The 15,131-nt window shown below is 39.1% G+C and overlaps 1 pseudogene; it reads right to left on the bottom strand.

Annotated features, from left to right (window-relative positions):
* Nucleotides 1-314: 314 nt before the first annotated feature.
* LOC148041460 (polyubiquitin-like) overlaps nucleotides 315-15,131 on the bottom strand; it is a 37,051-nt pseudogene continuing 22,234 nt past the window's right edge.

Genomic DNA, 15,131 nt, shown 5'->3' with positions numbered 1-15,131 from the left:
TGAGGCACAAAACATCATCCCTAGCTCAACTAGTGCTACAAAGGTAGTGGAAAAGGCTCTACCTGCGTTGAATGGCAAGTTGACTAGCATGGCATTTAGAGTTCCGACTCCTAATGTTTCAGTTGTTGATTTGACTTGCTGACTGGAAAAAGATGCTTCTTACGATGAAATTAAGGCAGCAGTCAAAGCTGCTTCTGAAAGCTCAATGAAGAGGATCCTTGGATATACTGAGAATGATGTGGTCTCTACCGACTTTGTTGGGGATGAGAGGTCCAACATCTTTGATGCAAAGCCAGGCATTGCTCTGAACAAATTCAGTCTGTAATAAAGTCCAGTAAGGATCTCAACCTCTGTTGGTCAGGAGGAATACCCTCCTTATCTTGAGTTTTAGCCTTGACATTATCTATAGTATCCGAGCTTTCAACTTCGAGGGTGATGGTCTTTCCCATCAGTGTCTTCACAAAGATCTGCATACCACTATGAAGACGTAAAACAAGATGGAGAGTACTTTCTTTCTAGATATTGTAGTCTACCAGGGTGCGACCATCCTCAAGCTGTTTGCCAGCAAAGATCAGTTTCTGCTAGTCAAGCAGGATGCCCTCCTTATCTTGAATCTTGGTCTTCACATTATCAATGGTGTTAAAGCTCTCAACTTCCAGAGTGATCGTATGGTTTTGACAAAGATTTGCATGCCACCACGAAGCCATAAGACAAGGTGAAGGGTGCTTTCCTTCTGAATGTTATAGGCGAAAAGGGTACGTCCATCCTCAAGCTGCCGACCAGCAAAGTTTGGTTAACAAAGATGCAATGATCAAGCTATTGCGAGATGATTTTAAGTCCTGTAGGAACCCCTGCAAAAACGTTTTTCCAACTTGATTTACACCTTCGTCTATCACAGTAGGAACACCTGTTGAGAACAAAAACTCTAGGAGAAAGAAACAGTTATTCAACACAGCTGAAGAAGCGGTCCAAGCCTATGATGTTGCTACTCAAAAGATTTCTTAACTCCTATTATGGGTGATACAGAAACAATGAATATTTCTCCCTTCTTTCGTTGGACTGAGAATCCATGGGAGATTCTCAAGAATGAAGAAGAAAACACTCCTTTGAGAAGTAATTGTAGTCAAAACTCTCTCCAAGTCATGTGGCTCTTATGAGATTTCCAAGAAAGGTTGCCAACACCATGTGGTACTCCATCACTACTTCTTACACGTGCTGTACATGTGTAACTAGTTTGTTTTTTTGTGAAATATAACTGCATATGAGAAAAGAAAAAGAAGAAGGGACCAAAAACCTAAGCTTTGATACCAATTGTAATGAAGGATACCTAGGAGAGAGAAGGAGAGAAGGGAGAGATTGTAGAGAGGAGAGAGAAAGAGGAAGAAGATGAAAGAAGAAGAGAGAGAAATACTAGTAGAAGAGAGAGAAAGACAAGAAAAGAGAGAGAAAGAGGAGGGAAGCCATGAAAGCTGGAAGGAAGGAGAAAAGAGACTTGATTATTGATAAAACTGATGCCCTAATTGGGTCTCTCAACATCTTATATACCTTGTCAGTATAATTGGGTATTCCCATGCTAACTCGTGTCCTACCCATCTATCCCACTCTTTTACACATTGCCAGGTTGTTTTTCTCTTTTTCCCTCTCTTACGTTGCACTATAACACACATTTAATTGTAATAAAAATCAACTAACCATTGCACACACCAAATTAACATAATGCACATCATAACATTGTAAATAAAATGAACCGAATGTTAATTGTAAAAGGAACCCTGCCATTGCACAAGTGCTTTGGCACAATAACCCATCTCATTTTCTAAAAATTAATTCACAAGTGCACGTGCACACGCATTACAAACACATTTAAATTGTAATTAAAATAAACCCCCCGAAGTCATGCATGCATGCACTCAAGTGCCACACATCATGTAATTGTAACAATGAACTGCATTTGTAGAGACCCAATCCAGTCAAGTCATGTCAAGTCTGAGAGGGGATGGGCTACGCTTTCGACTCACCATGCATTAACGGATTGAATTAACAATGAATTGTGCTTAATTGATCACCTAATCAAAATGAGTCGTTAGTTTCACTTGTCCACTTCACCGCACTGTAGGACATTGACCATTACGTGGGATTCGAGATTATCAGTTTGACATTGGTCTACTCATTATCTTTTCAGACAGAGTCTTTGGTTCAATCATGATTTTTTGAGTCCATGTCTGGAATACGGTGTGGTTGAGTTTTATTCTTTTTAAGTGTTTGTCTATGAGGATATAACAAGGTGCCTGTTTATCGCATAGCATGAAGCTTTAGGTCGCATATGTGTGTAGGTCATGTCGAATTTTCTGTAGGATGTGGTTTGCTTGGAGTGGTTTGGTCCAATCAGTCTAGTTCTCAGTCTATTTCCTATCTATGGTCTTAATGGGTTTTGTTTGTGGATTTTGCACGTTTTCTCTTTTTATTCTTGGTTTTGTGTGTGTGGGTTTTTGCTATAGTCTGAATGGCACCTACTTCTACCCCTCTGATTGTGGTACAGCATGTTCCCCTCACAGTCCATGATTATTTCCTCCTTTTAGAGGTGGATTGCATCCGACATGCAGATCCGACGTGCAGGCCTCCAACCATTTGTTGCCCTCACATTGCCATTTGTGCATGAGAAACTTTGTTACTCCTTCTTGGCTTCTTACAAAAACTAGTCTGGCCTAGTTTATAACCGCACCTTTTGTTTATCTATACCTAATATCAGTGAAGCACTGTGCTTGCCCATTTCTGCTTCATTTGTGCCCAGTGGTAACTAGTTACTTACTACTGAAGAGATTGTTACGCTAATGAAGAAGGAAACTTCTACCCCCTTGCTCCTTAACCAGCTCATTAATAGTTCAGGGGTATCTGTTTTCCATATCTCTTCTCCCATATGGAAGCGACTATGTTAGTTCCTCCATGACTGATTTATGTCAAGAAAGTTTGTATCCAAGTATCTGTCCAAAGAACTGTTCACTGCTTTTGCAAAGATTTTAGAGGGTGCTAAGTTCAATTGGGCAGGCTTCCTATTATCCAAGATGGATCAACATTTCGAGCGAGTACAAAAGGGTCAAAATAGTAATGTCTCCTATGGTGCCTTATTACAGAGAATCCTCACTTTTGCACCTCCTAGTGGTGTTCCAGTGCCCGATCCTGCTTCTTTACCAGTGCAGCCTACATCTTTAGTTTTTTCTCCTCGGTCTATGCAACCTAATTCAGAAGATGAAGAGTCCCCTGTTGTGTTTTCTTGCAAGAAATACCTTCGCACGAAGGGTCCTTCCAATCCTCCTGTACTAGATTCCCGGGTACACATATCCACTCCTACTGTTTCTAGCAGTTCCCTTCCTTCTTTCCTCTCCTGTACTAATTTATTTGCAGCCCAAAAGGAAGGCCCGTTAGATTTGCAGATTCCTTCATCTTTATAAGCCATAATATCTGGACCCATGCTTCCACAGATGGTTTCAAACATCCAGGCTACTCTAGAAACCTCCCTTACCTCTTGCCTTCAGACAATGTACACAAGTGTTTACACTTCCAAGCAAGACAAGGAGGATTCCTTAACCAATCAGCTGAGTAAGACACTGGAGGATCTGTCTTCTGAAAGGACTACACTCAGTGATATTCATAACCAAATGACTACTTCCACAACCTTAATGGATTCACAAAAGGTAATTATTCAAGAGGTGGAATCTAAAATTGTTAAATTGGAGGAGGAGAATGCATCTTTGATGATTGAGAAAAAAATTTCCCTTGAGGAAATGGTCACTTTGGCTAGTAAACTTGCTACTAGTGAGGAATAGTTGCAGCACTCTCAGGAAACTGTAGAGTCTCAAAAGAAACTTATTGAAGAACTTAACCAAAGAGTGATTGTTTTCAGTTTCTCCTCCCACTCCTGTATCTTTTTTTTTGTCTTCCAAAGAGGATCTTGATCAGTTGCAACAAAAAGTTAAACTATGTGATGGGTTCTCAGCTAAGGTTGAATGCCTTTAGCAGTGTATGGATTGCATGCAGAATGATTTTGTCCATTATACTGAATTGGTGTCACCTCCTCCTTCCTTTTGGGTGAAGTATAACTAGTAGAGATTTGCTTTATATATCTCCTTAAGTAATGTGGATTTGGAGTCTCCTGAGGATGGATGGGCATGTAGATCTCTTGAGAGCTGTTTTTGATAGATTTGTGGATGAGTTGATTTCCCATGAGGTCCAGTTACTATCTTTCATGTATCTTATAGGCCATCTGCAAATTCCTAATAAGGAGGGCTTGAATGTTTATGTGGGGGATGTGATTTTATAGGTAGTGATGTATGTACACTCAGTTGAGCTCCTGCTAGCAGATAGTTTATTATCATGAGCAGACGTCTTGGTGTAAGGGACATGCTTGGCATCCACCTTTGGAGGATGTTGCTTTGGAACCTCGTCAACTCAGAAATGTTTTCCATAAATCCGATATCCAGCCTCTACAACCTCAGTTATTGAGCTTTATTGCTAATCACCCGTTATTTATAGAGTTCTTTTTTCAAGACCTTGATTTTTGTTGTTCTATTGATCCCTTAGATCCTGCAAATCTTCTTTCTTATTCTCGCATATCTTATCGTTTCCCTCTTTATGTTTCTCTTCTTTCATCTAGTCCTGACACCATTCCTCTCTTATCCTTTACCCCTTCAGGATTTCCTCATATTCCTGTTTTTATTACATGTCCTTTCATTGCTGATCTACATTATCTCCTCCTCCGTCTGAACCCCCACCTCCCGTTCCTCTCATTCCTTCTGTTTTTTTAGTAGAATCCCTTCATACCTTTTTGATGTATTCTCTGTCTTTTCCACCTTCTTTATCCCTTCATTTACCTTCCTTTTTTGATCTATCCTATCCTCCATTACAATGTTCTCCTTTTATTTCATTGCCCTCTCCATTCGATTACATTAGCCTTCCTGCCCAGACAGTGTTGGATTCACCAGGTTATGATAGTGACATACTTCGTCGACAACAATGGACACTACATGATTCTGTGACAGAACTACTGGCCTTTTATTCCAGGGTCCTATGATACCTCTGCAGCATGTTCAAACTCTTACCTCCATTTTGCTAGAGTACATGTTACTTTTGGGGATACCATCCTGAATATCTTACTTTTATGCATCAACAATCCACCCTGAATATTCGAAAGAGTATCCCATAGTTTCTGATTAATCCAAATGAGGATGTAGATGTTGCTCACATGGATGTTCTCTATTACTTTGCATAGGCCTTCCCTACTAGGTTCATAATTTTACTGGAAAGGATGTGTTGTCTACAGTTCCTTCAAAATGTACCTCAGTACTTTGTAGATGAGAACAAAGTCTTAGACCATCTTAAATTTAGTATGCAATTTAATAAGAAATACCTTCATTCTACTTTGTAGGAGGGCTTTCCATGATTGTATCCTCTCTTTCTCAATGGAAATTTCTTTTTTGGGGATTTTGCCATTCAGACTATATTTGTATATGGGTATTTTTTGTGTGTAGGGTTTTGTTTGTTTTTTATATTGTGAGGAGCTGATGAAGATGAAGCTGTGAAAATTGCTGATGATGGTTATAACATAGTTGCAGTTGAAGATTTGGATGTTGAACTCTTATATCCTTTAATAGTTTGAATTATTTTGGTTATATGGTATTGGAATGGCTTTTGATATTATTGGTTTTTCTTTCATATCTATTTTAGATATAGGTTCTATGAAGCTAATATGTTGGGGTCGTGATAGTAGCTAATGATTTGAGCTGGATTGAAGATTCTTTTTAGCAAATATTAGAGCTTTTATTCATTTTTTTCTGAGGTCACGATGACGCTTCCTTTCTAAGTGTGGGGATATATGTTGAGTGTTGAAATGATATGTTTTTTGGGCTAATTTTTTGTTGTTTTTGTTGCTGAATGGTTGTTTTTGGTGATGGATTGTTTGAATTTGAAGATGTTTTGAAGTGTTTGGAATGGTTTGAGTATGTTTGAAGGGTTTATGTTGGTTTTTGATGAGGATATGATTTTCTGAAGGGTTCTGTGATTTTCTCCATTTGGTTCTGTAAGGTCTGATTTTCTTATGTTTTGTTCTATTTTGCTTCTGTTTTGGTAGTTGAGATGGTTGAATGGATGTTTTGAGAGATGGTTAAGGTGGTGCTAAAAGGTTTATGAAATATGGAATTGGTTTTGGTTTGGTTTTTATGGTCTCTGTTGATCTTCTGTAAGGTTTTGTAGCTTTTGTAGTCCTGTTCTTCTGTTGTCCTGTTGCTCTATGGTCTGTTCTGTTTGTTTCTGTTGAGTATTATGTTGGATATATGGATGTTTTGGGAAGTGTTTTTATCTTAGTAAAATGATGAATGAAAGATCTATTCAAGCTAATTGAATTGAAGAAGTAGCTGTTGAAGATTCACAGAAGGTTACAGAAGAGCAGTGATAGAAGCTAGATCTCACAGGACACTATGATATCTCTGGTGTCTCTTCGCATCAGACATACCTTTTGGGAGGTGTATCCCAACCTAAGAAGGATTATTGAGTGCCATTATTGAGTATTGTAGTGAGGAGATGATGTACTATTGATAGAGAGAGAGAGAGAGAGAGAGAGAGAGAGAGAGAGAGAGAGAGAGAGAGAGAGAGTCAATTCTATCAAAACAATGTATCTTTCTATGAGAGATTGAGAGAGAAAACTATGAAGAAATTGAAGATGAATATTATGTGATTTATTTCCATTCAAAAGTGGTGTATTCCTTTGTATTCTTGCTTGTTATGATGGATTCTATGAAGAAATTGAAGATTATGGTTGATTCTATCAAATCTGTGGGAGATATCTACTATGTTGCTATGTGAAGATTTGTTGTTTTCCTTGTTTTGGTAATCAAAAGAATGAAATAAAAGCTTGTTGATGTTACAAGATAGATTTTCTTGCAGGAGAATCCCCTTTTCCTTGGTGTTCCTCTTGGGGCTCCAGTCCTTGCCACCAAACACGAATCATTGAAGTCCTTCCTTCAAGGTTAACATTTGGGATTTGAGTTAGGAAAAAAGACTCGGAAAGGGGACGAACCCATCTAGAATGGCCACAAGAAGCTCCTCTACAATAAAGGCTCCCTCCAACGACTTCGTCAACCTGCATGATGCAATCACTAAAACAACAAACCATTAAACACACCTGCACCAAACAGACAAAGGGCCCTCTTGGCCTAAAGAAATAACACATTTCACTACAAACTAACTGGCCCTCTTGGCCTAAATAAATCAGTCATTAAAACCTTAAAGAAACTGGCCCTCTTGGCCTAAAGAAATCAAACAAACCAACTCATATAGATCCCTCCTTGGAAGAAGGTAGATAGACGACAAGACGTTCTATTCCAAGGGGGAAAATAGGGCTTTCAACCCTAGACTAAATGCATCAAGTTGTGACCCATCCCTCTCCTGCATATATAGCAAGAGGTGTATGCATAACATGTCATCGAATCAACCTATGGGTCCAAGATAATAGTGGTAGATGGGTCTCTACTACTCTTCACATTACCCATATCAACCATCGCTTGCCATATAATGCGTGGTCTGATAAAACTCCCCACAAGTGACAAGGTCCTGTCTCATGATCAATAGCAACATCTAGACTAGGACCATAGTTGAAGAAGAGGTTCTCCTCATAAGCAAAATTGGCTAATGAATCCACAAAACTGATTCCAAGAACGTGGAATGACTTGAAGAGATACGCTCTCAAAGTCATCAAGTAGGGTTATATTAGCTCGATGATACATGTAAAGGATGGGATTCCGGACTGTATATGTCTCATTTAGCTGATTTAAGATTAACTAGGAATCCCCTTTTACTAACAACTGTCAAATACCACCTTTCTTAGAAAAATGTAGTCCCATAATCAAGGCTTTATACTCTGCCATATTGTTAGTGAATCCTACCTCGAGATAAGTAGCTAATTTCATTATAACTCTACGTTGGGAATCTCGGATAACTACTCCAACACTCCCTTTATTATGAGGGCCCCTGGACACTCCATCGAAGTATAACGTGTATATCCACACTGGGTTTACAGAGCCATCCCATTAAGAACTCCCCTATTTGTAATTATGATAGTCAAAATTCAACATATTTAGAGGATGAACTGATGGCTCCATCCCACCTTCTTCATTAAACTCAATAGGGATGCTTGTCAAAATTTGTAAACAGTGATGGCAAAAAACTTTAATCTCCTCACAAAGGTACCGTCTTCTTGCTCAATCACTTTGTATCCTTTGCTCCACCAGATAAGCTTCCCCTGATGATACCTTTGCTCTAGATATGGATGCTCCAAATAAGGGATTAACCGCCCCATCAACCAGTTTAAGCTCTCCTACAGGTCTCAGATCAACCCCAACATGGACTTGCAATGCATTTAGTGTGTTAGCATACTAAAAAATAATAAGGCTTAATCTTATTAAGATTAACCTTATTTTTAAATTCTACTCCCTGTAGATCAACTAATAAATCCGTGGACTTATTTTTACCTATCCTAACTATCTTGTAAGGGCCAACCCATCTAGGTTCCAAATTTTTTAAAAATAGCTCCCTACGTGCATCGTAGTATAGAACTAACTGTCCTTTCTTAAAGGTATATTTCTTCACTTTTAAATCATACAACCGCTTCATCCGATGCTTACCTACCTCATGGTGCAACAGACTCGGCAATTTGAGCTCATCCAAGTGGACTATAGTTCTAAACCGCTCGAATAGGGCATCTTTGTCACCCAAAGAATGATTGATTGCAAATCTTATGGTCAGAAACTCAATTTCCAAGGGCAAGACACACTCCTCCCCATAAACTAATTTGAAGGGGGTGTGGCCAGTGACTCGTTTAAATGTTGTGTTATATGCTCAAACCACCACATATAATTTTGTATCCCAGTCCCATTTCTTTTCAAAGACTATCTTGGATAGGATACCCACAAGCTGCTTATTGGTACTTTCAACTTTTCCATTGGCTTGTGGATTATAGGGGGTCGTCTTGTTATGCTTGATCTTCCATACTTCAGTCAGGCTTTTAATTACCTTGTTCAAAAAATGGGTTCCACGTTCCGATACTATTTCCTTTGGCGGACTGAAATGGTAGATAATCTGCTCAAGTAGGAAACTGACTGTCTCTTTTGCATTGTCCTACCTTTGTCACCCGAGCTTCTGACCACTTTGTAAAGTAATCCGTGGCTACTATAATGTATCTCTTCTAAGTGGTAGATGATGGGGTAATGGGACCCACAAAGTCAATGCTCCACTTCTCAAATGGAAGAATAGCCATAATAGTCGTAAGTAGACACTTCCTATTCTCTCTACTGTCATGTCTTTGACATGTATCGCATATCTTAACATACTCAAATGAATCTTGGAAGATGGATGGCCACCAATATCCAGCTCTCAAAGCCTTTTGTTCCGTCAACTACCCAACAAAGCGCCCTACACAAGCGAGGTCATGGCACTCCTCCAAGATAAATGGAACCTCGTCAGGCATCACACATTGGTGATAGATATCACCAGTACCCTGCCGATATAGTGTTCCTGCAATCAAGGAAAATTTCAATGTTTGTTGTTTAATTTTTCTCTTCTCGGATTTGGATAAAGTAGCTCCAGTCTCTCCCGTAGATAAATAGTGCATTATAGCAACATACCAAGAGGGAATAGATGTCATATCAATCTTGAACAAAGTTTCTATGTCACTTCCTTCAGCCAAGACCACTTTGGGCTCTTCAAAATCCACAAGACATTCTACAATGCCCTGTAGATTTGGTAGCTTGCTCTTGATCTCATAATCCATCTCTTGCAAAGTGATTAAAGAATGTAATGACTGAACTTTTTGGTCACAAATACTATCGCGAGGCAAGCTCCATATATGTGTAGTTAATTTCTGTATGCCCAACTTCCGACTAGCAAAGGCTATTGGATGGTACCACTTTTCCTCCCAAATTTGGGAAAAGCAACAGCTGATACTATACATGGTGACTATTGAAAATATATATAATATTTTGCCCCTTTGAGGTGCTTTTAAAATAGGTGCTTTGGCAAACTCCTACTTCACATCATCAAAAGATACTTTGCAAGTATCACTCCATGTAAACTGACAGTTAAAGAACAATAGATTCGTCAATGGCAACATTATTTCTGCCAGGGCATTTATAAACCTTCAATAAACCCTACTGATGACAGAAAGCTATGTACTTCCTTTGGAGTTCGTGGCGGACTCATAACGTAAGTGTCGTAAGCAGTCCTTTGAGTGCAAGCAGAAGTCTTAGTACATCCCCTCTTCTAGTCAATCAACCCACTTCAAGTGGGGGTATAGTTTTACCTACACAAACTCATGTTGTCAATCCGATTGTAGCCATGGCACAATCCATTGCAATTCCAATAGGGACATCGGATTTATCGGCATTAGGAGCACCTTTTCCCATTTTCCATGGGTTGGTAGAAGAAGATAGAGAACTCCATATTAAGGAGTTTCAAATGCTCATGTTCAACTATTGAATCCAAGACGAAGGACACCTAATGATGTTCTTCAACATGACATTAAAAGGAAGGGTAGCAGTATGGTATCACGGTCTAGAGGCCAAAACCATAACTAGCACTGACCAATTCTTCACGGCCTTCCATAGAGAGTTTGCTCCAAAGAGGGGTGGATAGTATTGGTTGCGTGTCTTGAATGTAACACGCCAAGAGCCAAATGAGAATATCTAGGCCTATGCAAAGAAGCTGAAGCAAGTTCTTTGTTATGCATCAATTACCACACGTCTAGCACCTTTGCCAAATATCAATCTACCAGCGGTATATCTACTTGACAAATTGCTTGCAAAATCCAAGGTTGACCAAGCAATACTTGGTAACTCGGATGCCTTGAAAATTGGATTATTCAGCTGTCTCAGACTATCGTCAACCATTCTAAGGATTGTGGAGACATCTTTCTGAATTGCAAGACCCAGCCTCTCCATCAATTCATAACTCATAATATTAACTAAGAATCCTGTGTTGAGGATAGCATTATCCACTAGAATCCCATCAACATAGGCTACAACCCTTGGGCAGTACTTTTCGGCATGTTCAAACCAGTCATCCCCTACCTGCACTATTCTCAAGGGTTCTACGATATAACACGTACACAAGATCTTTTTAAATTCTTTGCATACTCCTAGCGCACTTATATCCCCATTCCATCGACTGCACAGTTGCAATATTTCCTACATGGATTAGCTTTCAATATCTAGGTGTAGCTTAGTAGTGTTACTTTGGCCGACATTGACACTGTTATCACCCAACCGGAAGGAGTAGAGTCGCGCTTGCAAGCGGCTTATGTAGCAAGGATAAATTGGAATGGTAATAATTTGGCATTGACCAATGGGAGTCAAGGGGACCCCATGTCAAATGTGAATGGAAGAGGAAGTATTATGTTGAATTCGCCTATGTTACCAACTCCTCGTAATAGTATGAATATGCTTATGGCTAGTTAGGCAGCCTCACTAAATAATGGGGGCCAAACAATGAATCTTAATGTTGTCCCAACAGGTCAAAAGTCAATTCCTAATCAAGTGGTTAGGCCGATGGGACGACAGATAGATGATCACGGCTATGAGTTGAGTGCCTCTAATATCCTTGGCGAAGTTAGGGACATGATGAAGCACTACACCGATATCACTTCTGAACAATATAGAAAAATAGATGTGGATGTTACTTTTCTTAAGAAGCAGAAGAATTTGATAGGGAGTCGACGCTCTGAAGAGGGTGCCCCCTCAAGATTCAGATATAAGTGGTGTGGTGGCCAACATTTCCTTAAGAATTGTCCGAATGTCAAATGCAATATTTGCGGGAAGTTTGACCATTTAGCTGCTACCTATTGGAGTAAGATCACTTCTCTCCAACAAGGGAGTAAACTGATAGGTCTAGTTAACCATCATGCACGAAGAAATAATCTCCAACAAGATGAGGGACCGAGATAAATACTGCAATGAGGAAAGGCTATTGTAGAGGAGTTGCCTCATGGCAGTGGAGTCAGTCTTATTGAGGTTATATGTGTCAATAACACTGAAACTTCTAATCTACGAGCCATAACAAGAGGTCAAAAGATTAAAGAGGGTGATAAAGGAACTGTCTCTGCACGTTTCACTTTTTGTATTTTGGCTTGACAATTCTTGTCAGAGGACATAAACCAACTATTTGGTCCCTAGAAACCCTAGATTCAGAACCACCACTTGTTGGTGGCTCCCGAAAAATGCACCACTGATGGGACCTAAAACAGGCCGGCACTGGCTATGGCACTAGCTGGGCCTTGTGCACAAAACAAACAACCCTACCACACGGTCTCATGGGCCTGGAGCGTTTGTAATACACCGATGTACACTAAATAGACTTAATTATGCATTTGCAGCTGATATGTAGTCCAATGTTTACCTTCCCTTCTCCTTAAAAGGAGATCCCATAACATGTAGGCATAGTGCCTCGTCACACAAACATCAGGAAGCTCCTCTCAGCTGATTGCCGTGGCTCCACTGCAACTCTCCTATACCTCAAGGATTGGCCCCAAGATGCATCTCTCCAACATATAAAACATAACGCAAAAACTCCACTCTTTTCTTGTTTTGTACGATCCATGAATATATAGATCCTCAACAAACAGTCCCAAGAAAAGCGTACAACTGACCTACAACAACGGCTCCTTTCCACTCAACGTATAAGTCATGTCCTAGAAAGACAATTGCTATGCAATCCGAGACTTATACCATGTCATGTGTCATGCATAGTTTTTTTAAATCCTAGTTCACAAACAATATTTAAAAAAATAGCATTTTGTGATGTGGAAAAAACAACCCTTTCACGATTTTCACTAAACGTATGCTTCGATGTATGGAGACTAACACCGATTCTTCGTTCTACTAGCCCCTTAAACTGAATTATCACAATTCTAAATGGAATGCACAATCAAATGTTTCAAAAATTTAAAATCCTCTCAACCCTCTTAATCTCTTAACCTCACCCTTTCCCTTTAATGTTTAGGTTATGCTGTGTTGCATAGGTGTAGGGTTTTATTTTGTATGTATTTTTTGTATAAGATGGAAAAAACATGGACTATGAAACATAAACAAAGCAGAACTGAATCTAAAATTCATGCCTCAGTTTTTTTTATACATCCACAACCATGAATAATAATTTTGTAGATTTTTATAACACGAAAATCTTATTTTCTCTCATTCTTTAGCTATTTTTCTCTATTTATTTGTGCATAAAAATAGATTATTTTTTTATTTATGACTAGTGACTAATTATGATAGCTGAAATATATTTTGTCTCAGAATTTTATCCCATGCACATCTCTTTCCCCCACCCGAAACCAATAAAACCTTCATTTTTACACTAAAAATGCGCTTTTCAAGCTACAATTTAATTATTGTGACTATTTATTATTATGGATCTGTACTTTTTTTATGGACAACCCTCAATCATAATGCAAATAAGCTCCAATTTTTTTTTATTCCATATGAATTCCATTTCAACCATCAAACATCAACAAGAAGCAAATTTCCTTTGTAAAAATTACACATACCGCTTACTTGCATGTTGCGGGTTTTTATATTAAATTTTTTAGGTTGCCAATGGACCAACTAGTAGCAAATATTCAATGTTGAACATCTCCCCTCAGCCTCCCCTTGATCTTGGAGCAATCCGGTTCATGCTGGGCAAGCATCCTTCAACTGGTCTTCATTCTTCCTCTTATGCATGAATTGCCCCTGAAGGGGAGAGAGAGGGAGGAGAGAGAAAGACTGAAACTATATCTCTTCATCCGGGCAGCACAAGGTCATGGATATAATCAGAAGGGGGGGTTCCTTTGAAACCCCCCTTTAAAAAAATCGTCGTGCATAGGAGGACGTCGCCATTTCCTTCACATGGCTGAAAAAATGCCCCCCTCCCCCCCCAAAATCAAAATTTTAAGGGGTGGACCCCAAGGGTCACCCCCTTTCACTCCTCGCCCCTTCTCACCAAGTTTGGACAATTGCTCAGTCGTTGGTCGTCCGACATCCAATTCGAGGTCCAAAAATTCCCGCGCATCCGTCTCAAAGTCCCCCACCACCAAGCATCTCCCAGAGTCTCATATGATAGTTGAAAAATTTATGAAAATTCCCCAACCATCGCTCGGTGTGTCTTTAAAGCACTTTTGGGGCTTGCCGCTTAAAATCGTACGGATTGCAGCTGCTGCCTTTGACAAAGTCTATTATTCCCTTGAAATTTAGATTTTTTGGCTATTTTTAAGCTTTTCTCAATATCACAAATCATCTCTCAAAAGTGCATTTCTCAATGGTGAAAATATATCACTATCTTGATATGGACTCTATGTGACAGAATGATCCCACTGAACATTATATTAGGGAATTTGAGAATCCCCATATAGTTTGAGAATCCCCAATATAGTTAATATTTGTCCACATGATCAAATCTTGTCCCCTTACATGAAAGTAGAGTCTACTCTAATTACTATAGAAGTTGTCTTTCCAAGTCCCACTTTGAAGCATGGTTGGGTTAAGATTTAGCCACATGGCCAAATCTTCAATCTTTATTTGAAAGTGGGACTTAGAAAATTCCCAAATTCTCTAATATGGTGTTATTATCTTCTGAACTATAGAAAGTTGTATCATTATAGCCAAGTGTTCCCACAAACCTAAAGAGAAAAATAGACAGAATAAGTATGAACTGAAGATTTGACACTCGTTGAAGAATTTTCAGATATCATCAAGTGAGATTGCGAAGAAGCTTTAAAAGTCATGGTTAGTGGAAGTTCACAAGAATAAGAAAGAAAAGAGCTAGGATTTATTCATGGATGCACAACAACAAGATATGTAGGACACTTGGTGCATAGATAATATTCTATTTGTGCAATTGATAACCCATTGGAAGTTGGTAGATTTAGTGTTCTCTATAGCATACATCATTGAGACCCTCCGTAGTTGGTACTATTAGGACAATTATACTACGGAGATCCTTAGAAGAATGAATGTTGATATCTTCAAAATTGAATATCTTCAACTTTGTAGTGGCATGAAAGTGAAATTCAGAGACGTTGAAAAGAAGGAAGTAGAAGAAATGTTGACAAGAGA

This window comes from Lygodium microphyllum, chromosome 1, assembly GCF_053477565.2.
Source record: "Lygodium microphyllum isolate KBCC chromosome 1, Lygodium_microphyllum_v1.1.10, whole genome shotgun sequence".
Taxonomy (NCBI): domain Eukaryota; kingdom Viridiplantae; phylum Streptophyta; class Polypodiopsida; order Schizaeales; family Lygodiaceae; genus Lygodium; species Lygodium microphyllum.
This window is presented reverse-complemented; position numbering and strand designations above follow the sequence as displayed.